Consider the following 22,431-nt stretch of genomic DNA (forward strand, 5'->3'; position numbering starts at 1 on the left):
TTCACCTAAGTGGTGGTAGTATGTCTTCCCAGTGCTCTCTCCACACTTTTTAGACTATCCCTTACTTAAATAAGCTTAGCTGCTCGCCTATTTCCTGTATACCAATTCAAACCATTCCTAGCTTTATTTCTACCTTACTACTAGAGTTCCCTCCTTGGTCTATTACTTTCCATCAGCTAGTCCATACCTATCTAATCTAAAATTCCCATGAAAAGCTTTTTGCATTCTCAAAGAGTTTTTGCTAACTATTATTTGCTGACTCAACAGATCAAATAAACTTGTGTGAAACCAGTAGATTTATAAATCTTGTGGGAACCTTTTAACTTTTGCAGCAGCATCACTGCTAACCTATTAAGCTGGATCAGGAAGGGTCAGTAATGGCTAAAACCACAGCTAAAAGTAGAATAATTTAATCTTGGATTCCATTCCATTCCATTCACAGGAAAAAAAAAAAAGAAAAAAGTTGGAGGAGAATCCTGTAAGGTGGTCTTGCCTCAAAGCAGAGCCAATTGAAAAGTCAGAACAGCTTGTTGAGGGCATTGGCCAGTTGAGTTCTGATCATCTCCAAGGATAAATACTCCTTAATGTCTCTGGACAACCTGGTTCAGTATTTTATCCCATCACTGTGATCTTTTTCCACCTAATACCTACTCAGAATTTTCTTTTTTGCAATTGTTGTCTATTGCTCAAAAAAACAATTTTTGTGTACTCCTGACAAGGAGCTGATTCTATCATCCCTGTAACCTCCCACTAGGTAACCAAAGAGACCAAGAAGATCCCTTCTTAACCTTTTTTACTTAAGCCAGCTCCCCTAGCACCTTCTTACCCTTTATGTAGCCCAGTCCCTTTTATAATCTTGCTTACCTTCTGAAGGACTGTCTCCAGGATGTGATTTTTTTTCCAACTGAAGAGCCAAAAAACAAGCAGAGTGCTCCAGGCATGGCCTTCCAAGCTGCACAATAGAGAAGAAAATCCACGTCTCTTAAAGATCTGTCTGCACTCTTGTTAATAGAGCCCCATATGGCCTCATCCTCATTGTCACAAGGTTGCACTGCCAACTTGAAATCTCTTGAAAATAAGCACTACATTCCAATACTAACTGGGAATAGGTGAGAGCCCTGGTTTCTTAAGTGACTTATGCTGTCCAAGCAGAGAAAAGATACTTCAGACATCTAGGGATCTTTATATATAAAATTCACAGCTCTACTGGGCTCCTTTATGCTTAATGTGCGCAGGATCATGAGAGGAGTTAAGATAAATAATGCAGAGATGCCACTTTAGGGTAAGTTATTCTCAGCTTTTGAATAATTTTTAATAGAAGTTACATAACTAATCCTTTTTCACTTCTTCACATATGAAGAAAACCTGTAACATTACTTATTTCATATCTTCGACACGTTTTGCAGTAATCTAGACACATTTTTGTGGTAATGATGTGGCTGTGAACCAAGTATTTGCATGGGGCCCATTGGCACCACGCAGACAAAGCTTGTTGCCTTTAAGGAAAGAGTGACAATTGTGCTGCTTTTCTAATTATGCAGTATCTCACTTGCCACCCTGACAAAAATTGTAGTTGTAGCACATTATGTTACATTTTCTAGCTCACAGACAGCTTATCTAATTGAGCTGGCTTGTTGGAAATTCCACAAAGAAAAAAGCCCGACAATCACCTACTCAAATATTATGACTCCTGTTGTATCATTGCTTAATTAGGTCAATATAATTATATTAAAAATCAAACATAGTCTTTGGTTCCTCCACTAAAAAAAGTGACCCTAACTGTGAAAGGAAGCATTGGATAAACAGAATTTTAGATAATTTTCAATCATTCTTTTCCAGGCGATTTGAAGCACCTCTTTCTTGAAATGTCACTATAAAACCTTTATTTTCCTTTCAATGTCATAGGAATAAATTACATGTAAAATCTTTCCTGTCCCTTTCCTTCTTGATGCTCTCAACAAAACCAAACATAAAATCTCAGATAAACACTGGAGAGAAAGGAGAAACTTCCTCATCAGAACCATAGAATAGCCTGGGTCAAAAGGCATCTTAAAGATCATCCACTTCCAGCCCCTGGGCCAAGGTCAGGGACACCTTGCCCTAGACCAGGATGCTAAGAGCCCATCCAGCCTGGCCCTGGACTCTGCCAGGGATGGGACAGTGAGACAGACAGCCCGTGAGGTTGTGCAGTCTCCATGCATGGAGGTTTGCAAGAGTGACTGCATAATGACCTGACAGACCTGGTCTGACCTTCTCTTGGGCCTAAGGCTGGACTGGATGACTTCCTGAGGTATCTTGCAACCCACATTACTCCATGAAACTACAGACAAACTTAGAATGGTGAAATATAAAATGGGATTAATCAAGCCTGTTCCTTAACTCCTGAATTCAGTTGGACCCAACACCCATTAATTTTATACTCCAAAAAATTTTATACTCCAAAAAAAAGTAAATTGGAAAACTGAAAAGTTTCAAGCAATCTAAGTTTGGGGATATTTGTTTGGAGATTTTGATTCAGTTTATAGCTGAGTATATCTAGGGACAATTTTGGAATTATTTTCTAGTGCTATCCCATCAGCCCATCAAGTTAAAAAAATGGCCTCTCTTCTAAAACAGCAACAAAGGGAAGCACTTGAAAAATATTAGAAATTTATGAGTCAATGTCTATTAAGTTGGAAAGACAGTATTCTGAACATCCTAAGCATATGGGACTTTTTAATTCAGTATAACCTAACAATAGATTAATGGAAAGATGATTCCTTCCTCTTGTACATGGCCAAGGACAGCAACTAATTAAAACTCATTTGTTATAAAAGATTTATAGTTATGGAAATTAAACTGACTACATCAAGATTTTTTAAGAGATTGAATTTTCCTTTGTATAAAGGGATTAATAATATAAGAAATTGAATTCACTATAAAATGCAGTGCTTTTGAATACATGCAACATTATTGAAATAGAAGGGAAGTGTTTTAATGAGGTGAATTAAATTTGAAATTAATAGCAGGAACAAATGTGTGTGCATTTTTACTAGTGATACAATTTTTGAGTTCTTATAATGCTTCACTGTGCAATACATATAGATATAGGTTATTCTTTCCATAATGCTAACAAAATCCCCTTTCAGGAAATATCCTAATACTTTATAATTTTATATATCACAAAAGCATTTATGTTCTCAGTTCTCTCACTGATCCAGATTCTGTGCAACTGTTAAATTAATATCCTTTCCTTGACAGTGAAATCTGTAAGTGTCCAGCTGTAGGTTTGGTTAACCTGATTACAACTATTTTTGAATGTATTTGTAACATTAGAGATGTTGATTAAGATTCTAATGGAATGCATATTAAGGAAAGTGTGTTCCCCACAGCATTCAGCAACTAGGACAGACAAATTGCATCCCCGAAGAGCTAAACAGTGTCACAGCTTACATTAACATTCTTTGCCCAGTGATTTTTCTCTTAAATCACTTAATTTAAATGTACCTTTCATACATTTAGGTGGAAATCAGCTGCAAATGCTAAAAATACCAACACAACTCACTTTAAAAATAAGTGTGCTTAATAGCTTCTGTTGCTAACAATGTTTATTCAGAAGCATATGAACCTTATAGAATGGCTTTGTCTTTCACACGGGTGCTATGTGGTTATAGTGACATTTTCTCTTTCATCACTCTTAGGCTGCCCACAGTGTCACTACATGCAATTCAGTGATAATCATTAGTTTTACACAGCTTTAGGTAACTCAGGATTATATTCCTAAAGCAACACTCACTTCATTAAAAGTATTACTGCATATGTGAATAGTAACATAGAAATGAAAAGAGAAAGGCTGCCTCAGGAAGTTATATTTTTTTTCTTCTGCTATTAAGACTTACCACAAATCTTGATAAGAAGCAAGAATAGAATATCAAGTACAAACTGAATACTTATAAATATAAAGCATGGTTGGAGCACAATCATATACTAGAATACTGTCCTCAGTACCAAAGCATAGGAGTACAGAATATTACTAATTAAAACCTACTGTAGTTAAAAAGATTATCAGTATATTTTCATATATTTTAAATAGGTCCCGAGTTTTTTAAGCATCAGAAAGACACAATCGAGAAATAGCAAAATTTAAGTAAAATAATTTCTTACTGTTTTAACCACATATGAACATCATCCTATGATAATTTTTGCACCTTAAAAAATGCTGAAATTGCCATCTTCATTTATTATTAATTCTACTGAAAATAAAAGCTTCTGGTTACTACAGGACAGAATGGCACAAAGTGTTTAGCTACAACCACGCTATGCTAGAAGGAAAAAAATGCAGCACCACAGTAGCTAAAAAATGAGATTTCCTCTGAGTTCACATACCCTCCAAGCTAAAATGTGGTTTGATGTCTCCTGGTCAACTCATGTACTGGGGATTAAATTAATTAAGAGTTGCCCTAGTCTATTAAGGCTCCCTGTAGACTAATTATTAAAATGCCTTGGACCATTACAAACCTGCAGCAAAAGAAAGTCACAAAAGGGTTGCTTACATTATAAGAACTCCAGTACCCAGTAGATTATCTTTTGCGCTAAAGAGATTCTACAATAGAAGGAGACTGCCTTCCCCTCTCCTTTTCTGCCATGTAAGGAATTGAAAAATGTACCAATAGGAAATCTGCATATTCATTAGTGTTTCTTTTTTGTATATTCATATGAATATGCTTTTATCAGTTGTCATATTGGTTAGATAGATGGAAAAAGTCTGCTTTCTAATTTCTGATTTTTGTTTTCTTTTCCTGGATTGAGTTACCATATATACAATGCTTGGAGATTTTAAAAACTCCAATTATGAATTAAAAATAAAAGTATAAAATCATTAAACAGAATTTCTTACAGAAGTGCTGAAGCTGTCTACAAGGTCTCTACTTAGAAACAGCAGGACATTTTCCCATAAAGTACAAGTACCCATTTTTTTTCTGTCTTGCCTTTTAAGAAATCTGAAAAACACAAGGGCTCTAGGCAAGTGATTCTCTTATCTCAACCCAGTTTCACACCTATGTAACTCTGCTCATTTTACATTATCAAAACCATGGTGCAAAGAGAGCAGTAAGACCAATGAAGTGATAGAAGTGAGCACATGGACTATATTCTTAAAATCTAATATTGTTTACTCTTAATTTCCTCTTAGTTCTTAACTAAACTGGCTATCTCCCTAGCATAGATGCATTACATCTCTGACAACTGATTTTCCCTGAAGGGGCTCACTGTATCTGCCTGCTAGACACCTGAGTTCATCAGATATCTCAGGTGAAGCATCCAGGGTAACTTTGTGTGTTTTTCCAAATACATTTTTGGATTTCACTTAAAATTACTAGCCATAGGTATACCTTGTGAGGCCACTCAGCACAAAAGAAAGCCAAGGGAGCAATTATGTAGTCTTTCTTAGACAGAATATTCATCCTCAAGTATATTACCAGAACAGAGAAATGTAAGGTCATATGCAAGAAGTAAAAAATCACTGTTCAGTATAACTGAGTTATTCTTGTGCTTTGCTGTTGTACTGTGTGATTTAACAGTTCTGTTCACTTAATAAATATGGGCCATTTAAGATTGTACCATACCAGTGAGACTGTTGTCTCTCTCACATAGACATGTGGTGAACAAGACTGACTATTTGATTCCAGACACACAGAAAGACACTTCTGTATTTAAAATACAAATTAATCTTCTGATCTTTCTAAAATATTATCTTATATTTTAATTATTAATCATTTTTGTTAATAATAAATTATGTATTAAAATATACTTTTACAGTTTTAAATTGATTTTTTTTGCAAAAAAAAAAAAACCCTTTTACCTTTGTTTATGAATTTGAATTGGTTTGCAGTGGAGAAATATTTTGCAGTAGTTTATTATACCAATGGACAAGACAAAAGCTGCAATAGTATATCTGAATGATAAGTCTAAATTTAGTACATATTTAGTCTAAATGCAAAGGTGTTTCTTATTAAAACTATTTCCTTCAGGTTTAAAATTATTGAAAGATTCACATAGGGAAATTCATATAATAGATCTGTGGGGTTTTATATACACAGATCAAAGGCTGAGCAATCCAGTACAAGAGCATGGCTACTTGATCAAATCACAGAAAGCCACAACAGCTCTAAGAGAGAAAAGACTAAATAGGAGAAGCAGAGGAAATCAACAAAAAGTACTTGCCTTGTGTTTGTGTAGCAGTCTATTTCAGTATTTAAACTAGTATGAAATCCCTGGTTTTAAAACTTTCCTTTTTCAGAACAAGCTGTACCTCTCAATCCAGTGATCTAATTGGTTGCCATAGGAACAGCTGATGACTTTCAGGTTTTGAAAGTTGAACCTCTAATAGTTTCTATACATGCCTCCAGGTCTAGCCTGATCCTGTAAAGGAATATTTAGGATTTTTAGACCCCTTCTGAAACCCTGTAAAGCTACCTATATGCCTAGCAATTAACATAGAAAGAGATGTGACAGAAAAACCTAGTGATTACAGGAGGAAGGCTATCTAGTTAAATGAAAGACTATGGTGGATCAGCAAAGCAAATGAATACAAAAATATGCCCTAGGATAGATTAGGAAGAACCAGCAACCTCCTAAGCATAATAATTGGAGATTCTTCTGTTTTCATAATTTCTAGTAAGTTTTGTATATTTTTTAGAAACTTTTAGCTCTATTTCAGTGGCACAATATTTATAGTAGGATAACTATACGTACCTACAAGTAGTCTGTTGTATTCACTGGAAGCTGTTGCAATTTTTTACACTTAACACTTTTGAAATCTTGGGAGAAAAAGCACATAAAGATCATAAAAACACAAGTGTTCATTCCTCTTCCGAGAAATACTCCAACCTTTCGGAAACTGTTGGATTTAGGATTAATGGATTTTTCACCCTGCTAAGGTATCCAAGCAGTCTTTGCTGCCCTGACTGGCATCTTTTGAGAGAAGAAGCATCAGCCTTTGCAAACGCCAAAGCAAGACTTCAATATTGCTCAGCTGGCATCATCCACTATCTCTGTTAACACTGATAACTTGACCCCAGTCATCATTTCTGCACTAGCTCAACTACCCTTTCTTTCTTTAACATTTTATAGACTTCTATGCAGGTTTTTTTTTTCTCTCCTGACTCTCCTGAATCCTTCTGCACCACATAATGCCGTTTTAACAATCCTGATTCTGTACTCTTATCTTTCTTATATCTCTGCAGACTTTCTCACAGTTCTTCCTGTGTGAATCAAGGCTGTGTCTTATCTGAGTTGATCCTTGGAGTCTTGGATCCCCAGCCACTAAAAGAGCCACTAAAAGAGGGAGAAATGGGAAGCTTAGAACAGGTAGTTGCAGCACTCCTTTCCAAATTTTTTATTAAGTTGATGATGGAATGCATAAGTAAGGAAACAAAGAGAAGTCGGTTCCATTGGAGTGAGCAGATGTAAAAGGTCGGTGTCCACTGCTATCTGCAGAAGTGCTTGTCTCCTTAGAGCATAACCAATTGTTAACAAAAGGGCATTGTTCTCAAAAGGAAGATGGGACAGAGTATCATGAGAAAGTAAGAAGGCTGAAAATCACCAAGGATAAAAAAGAAAGTAAAACCAGTCTTTATTTTTGTAGTTATTTGAAGGTTATATGTAGATTTTAGGAATCTGAAATATTAAAGAAATAAACAAATAAGCCAAACTTAAAAAACAAAGTGCTAATGATTTATGTCAACATATCCTGAGACAGACTAACACCACAGTTTTGTGTGACTGCTTATCTATTATTCTGTTTATTCTTATTAAAAACTGATGCTTTGTGTGTTTGTGTTCTGTATATGAGTCCAGGATAAAACTAGGGAGATGGGTTTGTAAAGATGTGAAATACTAAAATATTCTTTTTTAACTGTTTTATTAAAATATTCAATATGTGAAAAATAAAATCATATGTCAGAAGTTATATGCTATGATTACTTCCCTAGAAGAATTCTTGATTTTTTAGCTCAAGACTGAGTACTCTGTTGCCCCCATTGCCCTCTGTTTCTGTTTCTTTGTTCTACTGTGGCTAACACAGTCAGCACAAATAACATTTCACATCCATGATCAAATCTTCACAAGCAGCATCTTCTTGCCTTACTAAAATCCAAAATCTTGTCTTGGTCATATTGCTCTACTCAGTTTGAATTTCTAATTGTTCAAATTATTTCAGAGGGACCTTCAAGCAATGAAACCATTCTAAAGAGATGGTAGGGCTTCACAGAGAAATTCCTGAATGCTAATGTTAACTTTTACTAGAGAATTACTGAGGTCTAACATTGCCCATTTTTGTATTAGATAGGTCTTTAAACTTTTATATAAACAGTTTCCACTGTCTATTAAAATCTGACTAATCTCCATCTGTAGAGAAATTACAACATTTTGAGTTTTAGTTCATCTGCAGCAGATTTGTTCTTCAGTTTTAAGACCCACATTTTGAGGTAGTGTAGGCAATCATTATAGGTGTACGAGCACGTTACTTTTCTTCTGGACACATAAGCATACAAGAAAAAGTAAGGGTACTTCCCAGGGTAATAATGGATCCATTTTTCATGGATCAAAGCAGCAGCTTTTAACACAGCTATTACTCTTTAACTCCTGCTATAAACTCCTACCTACTGCTGCTACTTTTCCAATCAGCTAATACAGTGAGAATCTCAATGAAAAAAATGTACTTCTTTATGCTTTCTCACAGTGACTCTTGATACAATTCTGACAGAGGACAGCATCACTGGGGACTGTATAATATTACCACAGTGAGCATCTTTAGCAGTAATTTTGCAAGCCTTTTCATTGCTTTTCTTTTGCATTCTGACAGCTCTCAGCAGTAACATCTAGGAAGTTTTGGAAATATAAGCAAAAAAAAAAAATCACAATCAAAGGCACCAAAGAAATAGTTTTTTGTATTATTTTAGCTAATACAAAGTCAGTTAAAGCAATTTCTCTTAAAGAGAGATTGAGCACTTAAGTCCAAAAAGGAAATCATGACATGGTATCCATGAGAAGGACTGAACTTTTTCTATGCTGTTGACATTTTTACTTTGATTTACATCAGTAAATCCACTAGTTTTGTCCTTTAATAAATTCTTTCTGGTGAACTACTTCGATACCAACTGCAAGTTTGTTGTAACAAAATAAATTGCAAAGTAGTTGTATACTTGTTTAGAGAAAATTTTATTCTAATTAGAGCTCTCTATCCATCACCTCTGTCTCTCAGTTTCTTCTCTTTGTTCTGAGCCCTACATAAGATCCAAAGGAAAAAAAATGGGTAATTTTAAAGCAAAAGATGTAGATGATTTTTTACATTATTTATATTTTGCTGAACAGAGCTCTGATTCATGTCTGAATACATCCTAATACAACTGCATGATAATAAACCCTCATCCTTCTTACTGCAACTGAATTTGGAATGTCTCTGAAGAAACATCTCCTGAGGATGGTCTTTTGCCCAGATCTGTTCCTAATTCCCATTCAGTCACTCAGCAATTCTTCTGCCTTAAAGATAATGAAGAAGGAAAACAAAATCAACATTCTTCAGGAAAACTCCTTTCTTCTTTTTCTTGACAGATTAGATTTATTATTTTTAGGGATTGTTTCAAAAGGTGTCTAAAGCCCACCTTTGAACTTTGAAAAAAAGTTTGAAATAAGAACTTCAACAGAACTTTGCGAAGGGGAGTAAAAATCTTATTGTTAGAAATAAAGTTCTACATTTAGTCTCTAAAAGTTGTCAGCGAGTCAATGGATTAAACGCCACTCCTGCCAGGAAGACGATGGGCAATGAGGATTGTCCTTGAGCTTGTCATTGACTGAATGTGTTGACATTTTGGCATAGGCTGGAGAGATAGGCAGCTGAGAAAATGAAAATATTAAAAAGGTAAACACTTGTTATCATTTTAGCAATGATCTGAATTCAATATATTTCTCACAAACATACAGATTTTAGTATAAAAAAATACGTATATTGCTTATACATATCTATATGCAGGACCATCAGTTGAGGCTAAATTCTGTTAGATCCTCTAAAGCAGTGGCTGGTGAGACCTTTGTCTCACACAATGCTGAGTCTCTAGTCATAGCTACACATTTGGAATCTCTCTCTAGGCAGTAAAGACAGAGAGGCAGTTCTGGAAGTGAAGTCATTCAACCTACCTTAAATCTTTCTTCATATTTATCTCTCTCCTCTGGTGAGGAGATCTTATTGATTAGCCTACTCTAGTTATCCAAATTCTTTTTTGTCACCTTTAAGTAAAATGAATCCTATTGTCAGTATAAGTGCAAGAATTGTACATTCACTGCATATATCTGAAGTAGATATAATTTTATCTTCCACAAATACCTCTGTCTCTCCATTAATGTTGAAGCATCTGCCATGGTTTACTTAGAGTTAACTTTCAGTTTAACTAGGTAATTATTGCCACTGATAACAAACCACAAAAAAATCTCAACAAAAATCTGATTTTGCAGCTGACATTCCTCCTTTGACTAACTTTACCATTGTATTCAAATTTAAAAGAACAATTTAAATTAAAGATATAAGTCCAAGTGTTTAACAGTCCATGCAAGTCCATATCTTGCTAGTATTTTTTAATAATTAATATTTCCTAAAAAAAAATTATTAGATTTTCTCTGCCTTTTGTTTTTCCCAGTGTTACCTGGGTTTTTGTTTTCATGATTGGTTGGTTTTATTAATTAGAATTTGGGTAGAATCAAGCCAATTTTGAATGGAGAGGGTTGTATGGCATTTTTTGTACCTGCTGTCTAGACATGGGTTAGAGACGCTGGTAAATCACTTTCACAATGGTTGTGTTGTTACTAGTTGAAAACTGAGTAAAATCTTTTGTCTGTGGTGGCTGTACTCAAATTGATTGAGTGCAGGATTACAAATACAGACTTTTTTCATGTCAAAATGCATTACACTTTGATTCAAATGGAGCCTAATTCTCCATAAAAGACTTTGATCTTGACATGAGACAAATGATTTTTCTCACTGTAAAATAAATTCCATTCTAAAGCACTATGAAATCTAAAATAAACAAGCAAGCAAGCAAGCAAAGAAACAAACAAAAAATTTCTAATTTCTTTCCCTGTTAATATGATTAAGCAATAATAGCTAGGGTTGTATTTTGTCTGTATGGACAAACCTTCTTTCTGAGCGTAACCTTCTGGTCATCACGTCATGCTTAACCATAGCCTAGTCCCTGTTCACAAAACTTGGTAATGAGAAGTGGTGGTTGTACTAATGGCACTAAAATCAATGTCTAAGTACTTACATTTAAACAATAAAGCGTTTTGTCTATGGAACAAAAGAAATAAAACATACAGGGTTTTATTTCTAAAAAAATAGCTTTGGCTCTTCAGGAGTAAGTCCTGAGAAAATACTCTGTGCACAATGATTATTTAATCCATCTATATTTTATACTTAAGCTAGTTCCCTCTCTGAAACAAGCTAGTCATATAAAAGTATTTCCTCTTTTATCCCTAGTTATCATAGCGGTAAAAAATCCTGTTTGCTTACATCTTCTGGATTAGTTATTGCATCATATCTTCTCTCCTAACTGCAGACTTTCTCGAGGTATATTAGAAAGAAAAATATATTAGAAAAACATATATTAGATATATCCAAATATATATTTCTAAATAAAAGCATATAATACATAAAACATAAAAGCAACTGCATTTCAGAAGTACTTTCTATCCAAAGGGTGGCCACACCTTAAAGAGTTACTTGTTAAGGAATAGCCAAGGATTTTTTTTTCTTTTTTTACTGTTCTTGCTAATTTTAGTTTAGCAAGAGCATAACATATTAAGTGTGATGATGGCACATTTTTCTGTGTGACAAATTTATTCTGTTTGCATTCATCACCTGGTGACTCTCCCATCACATTTATGGTGCTATTATTGGCAATATGATTTTATGTTCCTGATCTCAGTGTAATTTTTTAATCAAATTTGCTCTTTATGAGCCACTCCATACTTGTAGTTAAGATTTTACTGCCCTATTTCTAAAATTAAAAAAAAATATTATCTTGGGTCTCCTAGTGAGGAACTGAAGGTTTGCAGATTCAGGTAGCAATCTAAACCTAAATCTACATCACTGTGGTACCTCCTGTGTACATTTCTCTTGAAGGACAATCAGTGGTCACTGAGACTCTGAATACAGGCTTTCTCTTGTATTCAAGGAGCTGAAAAATGGATTATTAAAACTTATAAAATACTTTAATATATATTTTAAAGTAATTTTTTTGTTTCTAATCATTAAAGAGAGTTTAATTTTTTTTACTTATGTATGAAATCTGAAAATATTAGTAAATTATTTGTGATTATTTTGATTAAAAAATAAATCATATATTTTAAAATTTTAACCTCTGTTTCTCAAGAAGACATAAAAAAGGTAAAACTAAATTGTTTTAAATTTCAGCATTACACTACTTATATAAAATGATAGAAATCAAAATATTCTGAGATGAGAGACACTGATGAAGATTAGTGTAAGGTACAAATCCGCAATGCAAACACTATGTTGGACATAGCAGAAGAAAGAGTACTTGCAATAATGTCTAAGTAATCCACAGATTTATTTCTTCAGATGGGATCTAGAAAGGAATGACTTCTCTTCAAACCAACATGTAAGACCTTAATTTTATTTTTTTTAATCAGTTTTAACTTCAATTAATACCTGAACAAAAGGTATTAGTTGGTAGGGTCTGTAATTTAGAGCAGGAGCATACATAGAAATGTTTATACCACAGTTTTGGTTTGCTTTACTGTTTTTCTTCAAAATTTTTTTTCTTGCTGATCACTTTCCTTCCTCCCCCAAGAACTAGGAAGTGAATGAACAATCGCAAGAATCTCTCAATCTCTACAGACAATTAAAAACAAAATGCCAAATGAACTTTTCAGCAAAATATACATGCTGAGGTTCTAAATTGTAAAAAACCCTACCAAAATGTTTTTGCAGTTGTTTTATTTGTGTAATATGAAAGAACTTCAAAGCTTTTTGAACTAAATTTTCCAAGTTGTGAATATTGTAAAATAAAAGCAATTTTGTATATTTTTCCTTCTTTTTTTTAACATGAATTGACTGATCGATCAATATCTAGTTTGAAGATTATTTTATAGACCACATGTGTACTTAACGGCAAGTGTTATGACTTCCCGAGAGAAAACATAAATCTCAAAATGGAGCAGTACAGAGACAGTTTCTGAAGAAATCTCTACTCTGCCCTTAATATCCCCACTGAGAGCCATTTTTTATATGCTGCTTAGCTTGCCTCTTTGCTACAGCTACATTATATTTCTGTTTAGTTAGTGCACAGTATTTTGTTTTCTTAATACAGAAATTAATGAACATTAGAGGATGATAAACCTGGACATGTACCAAAGAGAGTCTCAGGAGAAATAAAAGCCGTAAAATATCAATAAGAATCTCAATTAAACATCCTAACCCTGTCCCAGTCTACATTCTTCTCCCTAGTTACTCTGGGGAGTCCAAAATCAGAATGCATGCACAGACTGGTTTGAGCTCTGTGTCTGGTTTATAGCCAGATGTGAAGGGTCATTCAACCTCAAATCCTCAAATGTTCCTCTATTTGGTTACTGAAAATATCACCAAGGTATTATTTCTAGGACTCTTGCTCCAATGACAGAAAAGTTAGTTGTTTCTTTTTTTGAAGTGTCTTCTACACATTGCCTCCAATGCAACCCATGACTGAAAGTGCATATCCCCACCTATAGTATGTCTGGAGGCATAACTTACCTAAGGATACACAGAAGTTAATTAATCATTGAAACTGTAGACAAATCTTGAGTTTCCTCAGTGGCAAATGTGGGTTTTAATTAGTATTTTATTGCATTGTTTGTAAAGGAGTAAAGAGAATGAAAATACTAAATAATGCAAATTTAATATACCGTAGAGCATATATGGTATTGCTACAGTTCAGAGAAGACTATAAACAGTTCATGAATTTTTAAATATTTTTCCTGTGTTTGTTAAGCTGTCAGTTAGAAAGTATGATGGATTAGCTCCATAAATTCAACTGATCTTGATAGGAATTAAAACTGCCTTCCTGAATTTTGAAACCAACATAAGACAATAATCAGTCTGAAGAATTCATGTCATATTACCATTCTATGCAGCATCTCTAAGGTGCTTCTGAATACGTGTTACCTCTTTCACAATTGATAGCTCCAAAGGAGGGATGCCACAATTCCCAAACAGAAATATACATAAATATATTTACTTTTTCCCCAAAAGATACAGAAGTTCTTGTAACAAATAGTACTAATAAACTCTGCAACTCTGTCATCACTTACAAGCTGTGGTAAAGCCTAGAACTCTTTGATGGAATTTAAAATCATCATCAGGCAGAAAGTGATACAAAAAGCAATCCTGTCATTTCCATGAGACCAGAGGCAGAAAATATTTATCATCATCCTAATGTAGAGGTCACTGAAATACAGAAAGATGCAGCAGTGGTGGAGTGGCATTAGGAAATTATAAATAATCAAAAAAATAAAAAAAATATTGGAAACAAAATTTTATATGTTGCAACTGAAGTGTCACATCTAACAGATGGCTATGACAAAGATTTAAGCTGCTGCCTTTTAGATGAGCTATAGACCAGAAATGCCAAGATATGAAATGTGTGATAATCTCCCCCTGAAGTAACAAATCTATTTACCAGTCTTTCCAAGTTGTTCACATCAAGCAAGGATGTCAACCTGGCGATATTTCTTAGGTAATAAGAAATATTCCATTAACAGATTGAAAAGATGTTTACATTGGGAAAGAAGAGTTCAGTATAGGTAGACCTAGTCAGACAGCAAAAGTTTGATGGTGAGAGTAAGCAAACTCTAATTTAATTTCAGATTACTTTTGTGTAATTGTTAAATTTTCAATCAGTGTCATATAAATAATTGGAGTCTAGCTATTATCATTTTACATTGTTGTGTATCTGTTTGGATTTTTCTTTAATGCTTAGATATATTATGATATACATTCAGCATTTAAGGAACAAGCCCACTTTGATTGGAGTTACATCAGGATGCTCAGCTGTGACAGTACTTGGACACTGAGGCTACACATAAATGCTTTGAAATGCAACATAGGAAAATGTCAGAAAAAGTGTTCTAACTAGTATTTATGGAGCCTTTGAGAAAGGTGATATATTATTTCCTTCACTTTACATGCATTTCTACTGTTTTGGGGCTTTTTCTCCTAATAATCTTGTTACCCAGTCTATTGCAAAAGACCACTAGTGTGCCATCATTTTCAGGTTAGGATCTTCTCCATTTGAGTTCATTTAAGTCCTTTGAGAATTGTATGGGACACAGATATTTTAAGATCTATGTTGATGTGAGATGGAAAAAACACATAGATAAAATTCTGTAGAAAATATTCCTATCATGTCAGTGTTGAATTGCATACAGAACTTTATTGTGTTTCTACTCTACAGGTCACAGATGCAAATTATTATTTTGAAGCTAAAAGAACTTAAATGTTTTGAGTACCAGCATCCTATATGGAGCTAATGGTATGTGTCACACAGACACACCAAGAATTAAATTGATAGCTGGAATTCGTCTAGTTTCATTGGTTTGAAAACTCATTTTCAGTATGTGGTACCTAGCAATCTGCCTGATTCCATTGAATTTATTTATTACACATGGTTTATTTTCTAATGGTGTCTACTCAATCAGAATCTGTATCTCTGAAATGCTTTACATTCCTCAGGACAAATGAGATTTTGTGCCTGTAAAACATATTTCTTTACTCACTTAGTAAAAGTTGTCTCTGTTTAGTTGGATACAATTTTGTGTAGGCTTATTTCCTACTTCTCTTTCCATCACAACCTCTCCCCTTAAACAGTGGAAGTCCATCAGCCTAATTCTTTTCTACAACATATCTCTGCTTTCCATTTTTTTATGTGTTCTTACTGATTTTCTTTTTACAGTGTAGCATGTTCAAGATCTTCCCGCTGCTTGTTAAGTGAGAAATACATTTGTGTAATAATTGGTAAGGCCAACTTAAGGAGGTAGAGAATAAATAAGTAAATAACATTTATATTATGTTTGCCTAGTATCAGAACTAATTATTCAGTGCAGTTCATCTCTATATCCACTTTGGTTATTACAAGTTATACAGTGCTGTAGAAGTGCCAACCCTCTTTCTAAGTTACATCTAAACACACACAAATATTATTAATCTTAGTAGAGGATCCTAACAGTTTTATTTTTATCCATTACTATCCAATTTTTATATTTATTTCTAAGGGAATTGAAATGATTTTTTTTCTTAGCTTAAAAAAAAAAAAAGAAAAAAGAGGAAAAAAAATAGGTGCTCTTTTTGTTCAAGATCCAGTTGTGATGTTCAATGCCAAATTCATCAAGAGCAATGTCTAAAAGAGGGTATATGCATGTTCATTTTTTCACATACTCTTCATTTGTTTTATCTAACTGAAAGCTGCAGAACAGCTTGTAAGGAAGATGATGAACCTGCCACTTTTTATGTTGATCACAGAATGGTATTTATGTTATTAGATCTCTCTGGAGATCATCTAGTTTGACCTTATGCTCAAAGCAGTGCTGATTTGAAAATAAGATCAGGTTGCTTATGGTCATATCCATTTGAGTTTTAAAAATCTCTGAGAGGAAGGTTCTCCAGCCTCTTTGGACAACCTGCATCGCCATCACTCTGAAGCGCTTTTTCCTTCAACCAGGATTTTCCTTGCTGCAGCCTGTTACCATTATCTCTTGCCCTTTTGCCATGCACTTAAGTGTCTGGTTCCAGCTTTTTGGATCACTGTAACTATTTCATCCTCCTTTAGTTATCCTTGCAGGATAAAAAAATCAGCTCCTTTGGCTTCTTCCCATATTACATGTGATCCAGACTCCTGACAAACTCAATAGCACTCCAGTGGACTGCAGTTTGTTTATGTGTTTTCTTCTGGGAGCCACAAAACTGGACAGTGCTTCAGATTTGACCTCATGAATGCTGAGTGGAAGGAATAAGCACTTCACTTCAGCTGCTGTTTATGCACTTGTTAACACGGCCCAGTAGGCAATTATCTTCGGCACGCATTGCTGACTTCTTCAGTTTCTAGTCTACCAGGACTCATAGGTCCTTTTGTGAAGAGCTGTTTCCTTAACCAGTCTGCAGCCTGCATTCGTGCAGAGAGTTGTTCTGTCTCAGATGCAAGATTTTCACATGTCTGCCAAATCCACGAGGAATCTGTAGATTCATTCCCACATCTTACTGAGATTCTTCTATGTGACAACCTTGACCTTGCACATATTAATGAATCACCTCTACTGGTTGGGCTAAGTGGGCCTTCTGACCCATGAAACAAATGCTCAAAGCAGAAGTGAATACATATGTTAAAATTATCTTTTTTTCCTAGGTTTTAAAGAATAGAATCTTCATCTATTATTGCTAGATTAGCATTTTGTACATTCCCAACACTTCGAGTACACTTCGATTACACCCTGTAATCACTGTTGAAGTCCTATCAACTCTTTGGTTTGAGAAGACTTCCTAAATCCTAAAAGATGATCCTGATAATAAAGCAGCTGTACTTTCTTTATCTAAGCAGAAGTTCTCCTTGCAACGCTGTCAGAGATAATGCCTGGTGAGGGAACATCTGTCAAACTGAGCATGTAACATCCAAGTGACCACAACTCAATCTCTTCATCTATTAGTTTTTAGCACAGCAACTTAATTCTCTTAGCAACCAAAAATGGAACCAGCAAACATTCCTTTAGTATTTTGTATCAGATTCTACCTTGGCTATGCATTTGTAGCTACTGTTTTCTCAACATAATATTGCCATGAGTAGTTGGGCTTGGAAGTCTGCTGGCCTTATCCATTGCCCTATCCAGTACTGTATCTTATGGAAAGGTATCTTATGAATGATGACTAAGTATTTTTCCTAGTTAAAAAAAAAAAATTCACTAAAGTAAAAAGCATGCTCAATTATTTCAGAATCATAGGGCTACCCTCAACATTCTGAAATTAAAAAAATAGCTGACCTAGAGCTTATGAATCAGGATTAAAATGAGGGCAAGGGCAGACGTTATTGTGTTGTGCCATCTGACCAAGAGGACCATGAGGATGAGGTCCTTTCTAATCAGATCAGAGTAGCCTCCTGTTCACAAGCCCTGGTCCTCATAAGGGACTTCAAGCACACTGGTATCTCTTGAAAGGACAACAAGGAAAAGCATAAACATTTCAGGAGGTTCCTGGAATGCTGTGATGAAACCGTCTTTCTCTGAGTGATAGAGAAGCCAACAAGGAGAGGTGGTATGCCAGGCCTGGCTCTCACCAGCATGGAGAGACTGGAGGGGAATGTGAAGCTCAAGAATGGCTTGGTCACCATGAAATCGTGGTGGTCAAAATCCTTATGGCAGTGAGGAGAGCACACAGCAAGCTCACTGTGGATTTCAGGAGAGCAGAATTTGGGCTCTTCTGTTTGGTAGTGTACCATGGGATAGAGTCCTGGAGGGAACAGGGGCCCAAGAAAACTGATTATTATTCAAGGATCACCTCCTGGGAACTCATGAGAGATGCATCCCATCGAAGAGAAGTCGAGCAAAAAAGGATGGCTGCATGGGTGAACACACAGCTCCCGGAAAAACGTAGCACAAAAAGGAATTCATAGAGGTTGGAAGCAAGTACAAACAGCCTGGAGGAATACAGAGAGATTTTCCAAGCAGACAGGAAAGCTAAAAATCTGGGGGAATTAAACCTGGCCATGGATATCAAGGGGAAGAAGAAAAGCTTCTATGGGTATCAGTGATAAAAGGAAGACTATAGGAAATGCAGGCCCTGTCAGGAAAGAAATGAGAGTCCTGGTTACCCAGGGTATGGAGAAGGCTCAGGTACTGAATTACTTTTTTTGCTTCACTCTTCACTGGCAAGCCTCCCAGCCACACCACCCTAGTCACAGAAGGCAGGGACTAGGAGAAGGAAGAATCACCCACTGTAAGAGAAAATCAGGTTTGAAGCCATGACCCTGAAAGTGTACAAGCTCATGGAACCTGACAAGCTGCATCTGAGTGTTTTGAGGGAACTGGTGGAAGAAGTAGCTAACTTCTGAAATATGCAGCTTTTACACTTATCATTCCCTGTCTGAAATGCATAACAATTTTCTTAATTAGTGATTACTATTACATCTGTAAGTATTCTGAATAACACATTTTTAATGGGAAAATGAAATAATATTTTGAATAGAGTAAAATATGCTGTTATTATTTTTCAAATGCTCTATATGTTAAAGTGTTTTATAATTTAAATTCTATATTGCTAGAATTATAAATAAATGTGTGAATGATTCTATTTATCCAAACCATGGCCAGAGTCTTCAAGACATCAAAGTATTAAGTTTGTATTCTCCTAACCTAAAGCAATATATTAAAATCTTCGTATTTTACACTTTATTTTTCTTACTGAGGTTAGAAACTTCAGCACAACCCATCAAATCAAAGGGGAAAGTGATTTTTAAACTAAGATGTTAAAAAACTTCTCTATTAGACACATATTATGAAATATCTAAGCATTTTGGGGCAAAACCACTGCTTCTGATGGGAAAGGGAGAGTCAAAAAGTCAAACCAGGCAGACATAAACAGCTAAGCTTAATTTAACACCATATGTGAGCTGAGAAATACTGACATGTCATGAAAAGAAAATGCCTGAGGAAGTCTCTTTGAATAGAAGTCACTTTACTTCCCAGTAGTGACTCATGCACTTGGGTTTCATAAGGTTTTTACTTCATTATCTCCACAGTGAAGGATTTTAAAAAAAGATTGTTGGTCTTAATATACTAGCTACCTAGTATAGTAGAATTTCTAATTTGTGAAGACTCTAGATTCTGAATTCTTCAGTTCATTACTCATAAAATGAACTCCAGTGAAATCCTCATCCAGCTTTTGTGTAGGTTAAGTGAAATCAAAAATTTTTTTTTTTCAAAATATGACTGAATTGTCATACTCTATTAGAAGTTTTCTGTGCTTACTATTTGCAACTTCCACATGAAAATGGGCGGAAATGGTCAGAAAGACACCTTACAAGAACATCTTCACTACTTACAAGCATGCATAGCATTAGCTGCTTCTTATGCCTCTCTTGCTTCAAATTCTTTTGAGGAAGACAGAGGTATGTTGCTATGACACTTCTGCTGTGATAATTTCTGAATTTTGCTTTTACTTTAATTCTTCTAATGTCCAAGGTCCTGACTTTTCAATTTTTTGAAAAAAATTTGCTATTATCAAGAGAGGAAAATATGAGAATAAAGCATGCAAATTACCAATGTCTCCTCTTTTTTTTTCATCCCTCTTGGCAAGACCAATGCCTTCCCAAAATTACTAGAAAACAATTTACTTCCTGAAAATATACTATGCAGCTTCACCTCTATAATGCTATTTGCTGCAGAATTTCCTGATGGCTATTCTGCTTCTAATATATTTTTTGTGGTTTTCCCCAAAGTGCAAAACTTGGGATCTTTGTTGCAGTTTCAGCCACATATTATCTCAATTAAGAAACACTTTTTCTTGAAAATAATTAAAAAAAATAAGTATTTATGTCTTTAATATATATTATTTGTATATTTTATATATTTATATAGCTATGTTTTTATTTTAATAGTTGTCTGTAGTCTGATATTTAAATTCTAGTCACTAGATTACTGTTATTTGCTTTACAGAAGTCAGATAACCATATGCTTAAATATCTATTCCAGTGTAATCTAAAGTAAAGGACTTTGCTTGACAATGCTTAACCAAAGGGACATAAAACTAGAATGTTCAAAGATATGCTGGAGAGTAAAAAATTAATTATCCATCTTAAAAAAAAATATTTTCTACATAAAAGCTTGGAGAAATCCATGAAAATTCCTTCATAAATTGATATTTTCATTAAGCATTACAAATATCATGTAACTCTTTCTGAAGTGTTGTTTTAAATTAAAATCGGGAGCACTTTAGGGGACTAAATATTTGCATTCAACATGTCAACAAACAATTATTATACCAGATTTGTGATAAGAAAAAAATGTAAATCTGAAAAATCAAAAGTTTTTTCTTTTTTTTTTTTTTATCAGACTGCATTACCCAGCATATAGACTGGTTACCCAGTAATAGTGCAAAACAAATACTTGCTATTGAAGTGACAGTGACAGAACAGAATTCTTCTCAGATTAATGGAAACTCTCATATCAGCTTTCTTTCTTTGACTGATTTTTAGGCATTGGAATGTAGTAGACATAATTTTATTTTTCACCCAGTGTCTGAAATGGTGCTACCCATGAGAATATAAGTAAAGTATTAGATACTGGCTAAACATCTTCAACATGTAAACTCAATAAAAAAAGAAGCAGGAAGAGATAGTGTTGGAAAAGGAACCTTCAGTCTTAGATGAGATTACTGATTAAGTTGCTAAAGATTAGTCTTGGGATGAAGCTTAGTTAATAAATTCATTAGTTATAATGAGATAATAGAATGTAATAATGAAAGCTGATAATGAAAAAATTAGGTGATATTATTAATACAGAACATCAAGAAATAACAGTTTTACATGGAGAACTAAAATAACAAAAATGACCTGAAATTCAATTATAAATAAATTAAATATAAATTCAAAAAAGGGAAACCATCCTCAGGATTAATGACAATAATTTTCACTGTGATGTGTAACTCACCTGCTGGAAACAGAAGATGAAGGAAACATATAAGATTATCGTCTGATCATCATTTCATTTTGCAGCTCTTGCAGAATGCACCTGTTTGGCAGGAAAGTGCAATTCTATGATCTAGGAGATAAGTTTCAGAGTAGGGTTCCAGGATATACAGGAAAAGATTTATGTATTTTTTTAAAAGTTTAGGATACCTTATCTGTCGTGCTTCTTTCAAACACTCTGCACAATTATTATTTAATTCCCTGGAAAAATGAAGTTTTTAGGACAGAAGTGATAAGAAATTATGAAAAATTGTCCGACATTCTGAAAAGCTTTCCAGTATGAGGATGTATTAATAAATGACTGACTATTGACTGATTAACTAAATAAATAAATAATTCCTCTTTAGTTTAAGCACTTTATAAAAATAATATTATGTGATAGTGATATAAAAGGATAAAGGAGCCAAACCAAATAACCTGGAATATATTCCACTTCTGTAGTCCTGTGCCCATAAATTTCTTTAGGCTCTTTGGACACTATTTCTACTGTCTTCAACTCTACCTGAATTTAAATACTAAACAAAACAAAAACCAAATAAACAAAAAAAAAAAAGGTAAGCTGTGATTCTTTGACAACATTTTGAAAAAAATTACCATCAATGAACATATAAAATATTGTTTTAGCAACTTCCATGATGACCCTGTTGACATCACGTTAAATGACATTGACAAAACATAC

General features: G+C 34.4%; 1 long non-coding RNA gene across 1 annotated transcript; it reads right to left on the minus strand.

Annotated features, from left to right (window-relative positions):
- Positions 1–864: 864 nt before the first annotated feature.
- On the minus strand, positions 865–22,034 carry LOC119700058. The gene is made up of 3 exons (XR_005256646.1): positions 21,903–22,034; positions 21,715–21,795; positions 865–952 (listed from the first exon to the last, which is right to left on the minus strand). It is a non-coding gene; the product is annotated as an uncharacterized LOC119700058 (long non-coding RNA).
- Between the last annotated feature and the right edge of the window lie 397 nt (positions 22,035–22,431).

This window comes from Motacilla alba, chromosome 4, assembly GCF_015832195.1.
Source record: "Motacilla alba alba isolate MOTALB_02 chromosome 4, Motacilla_alba_V1.0_pri, whole genome shotgun sequence".
Taxonomy (NCBI): domain Eukaryota; kingdom Metazoa; phylum Chordata; class Aves; order Passeriformes; family Motacillidae; genus Motacilla; species Motacilla alba.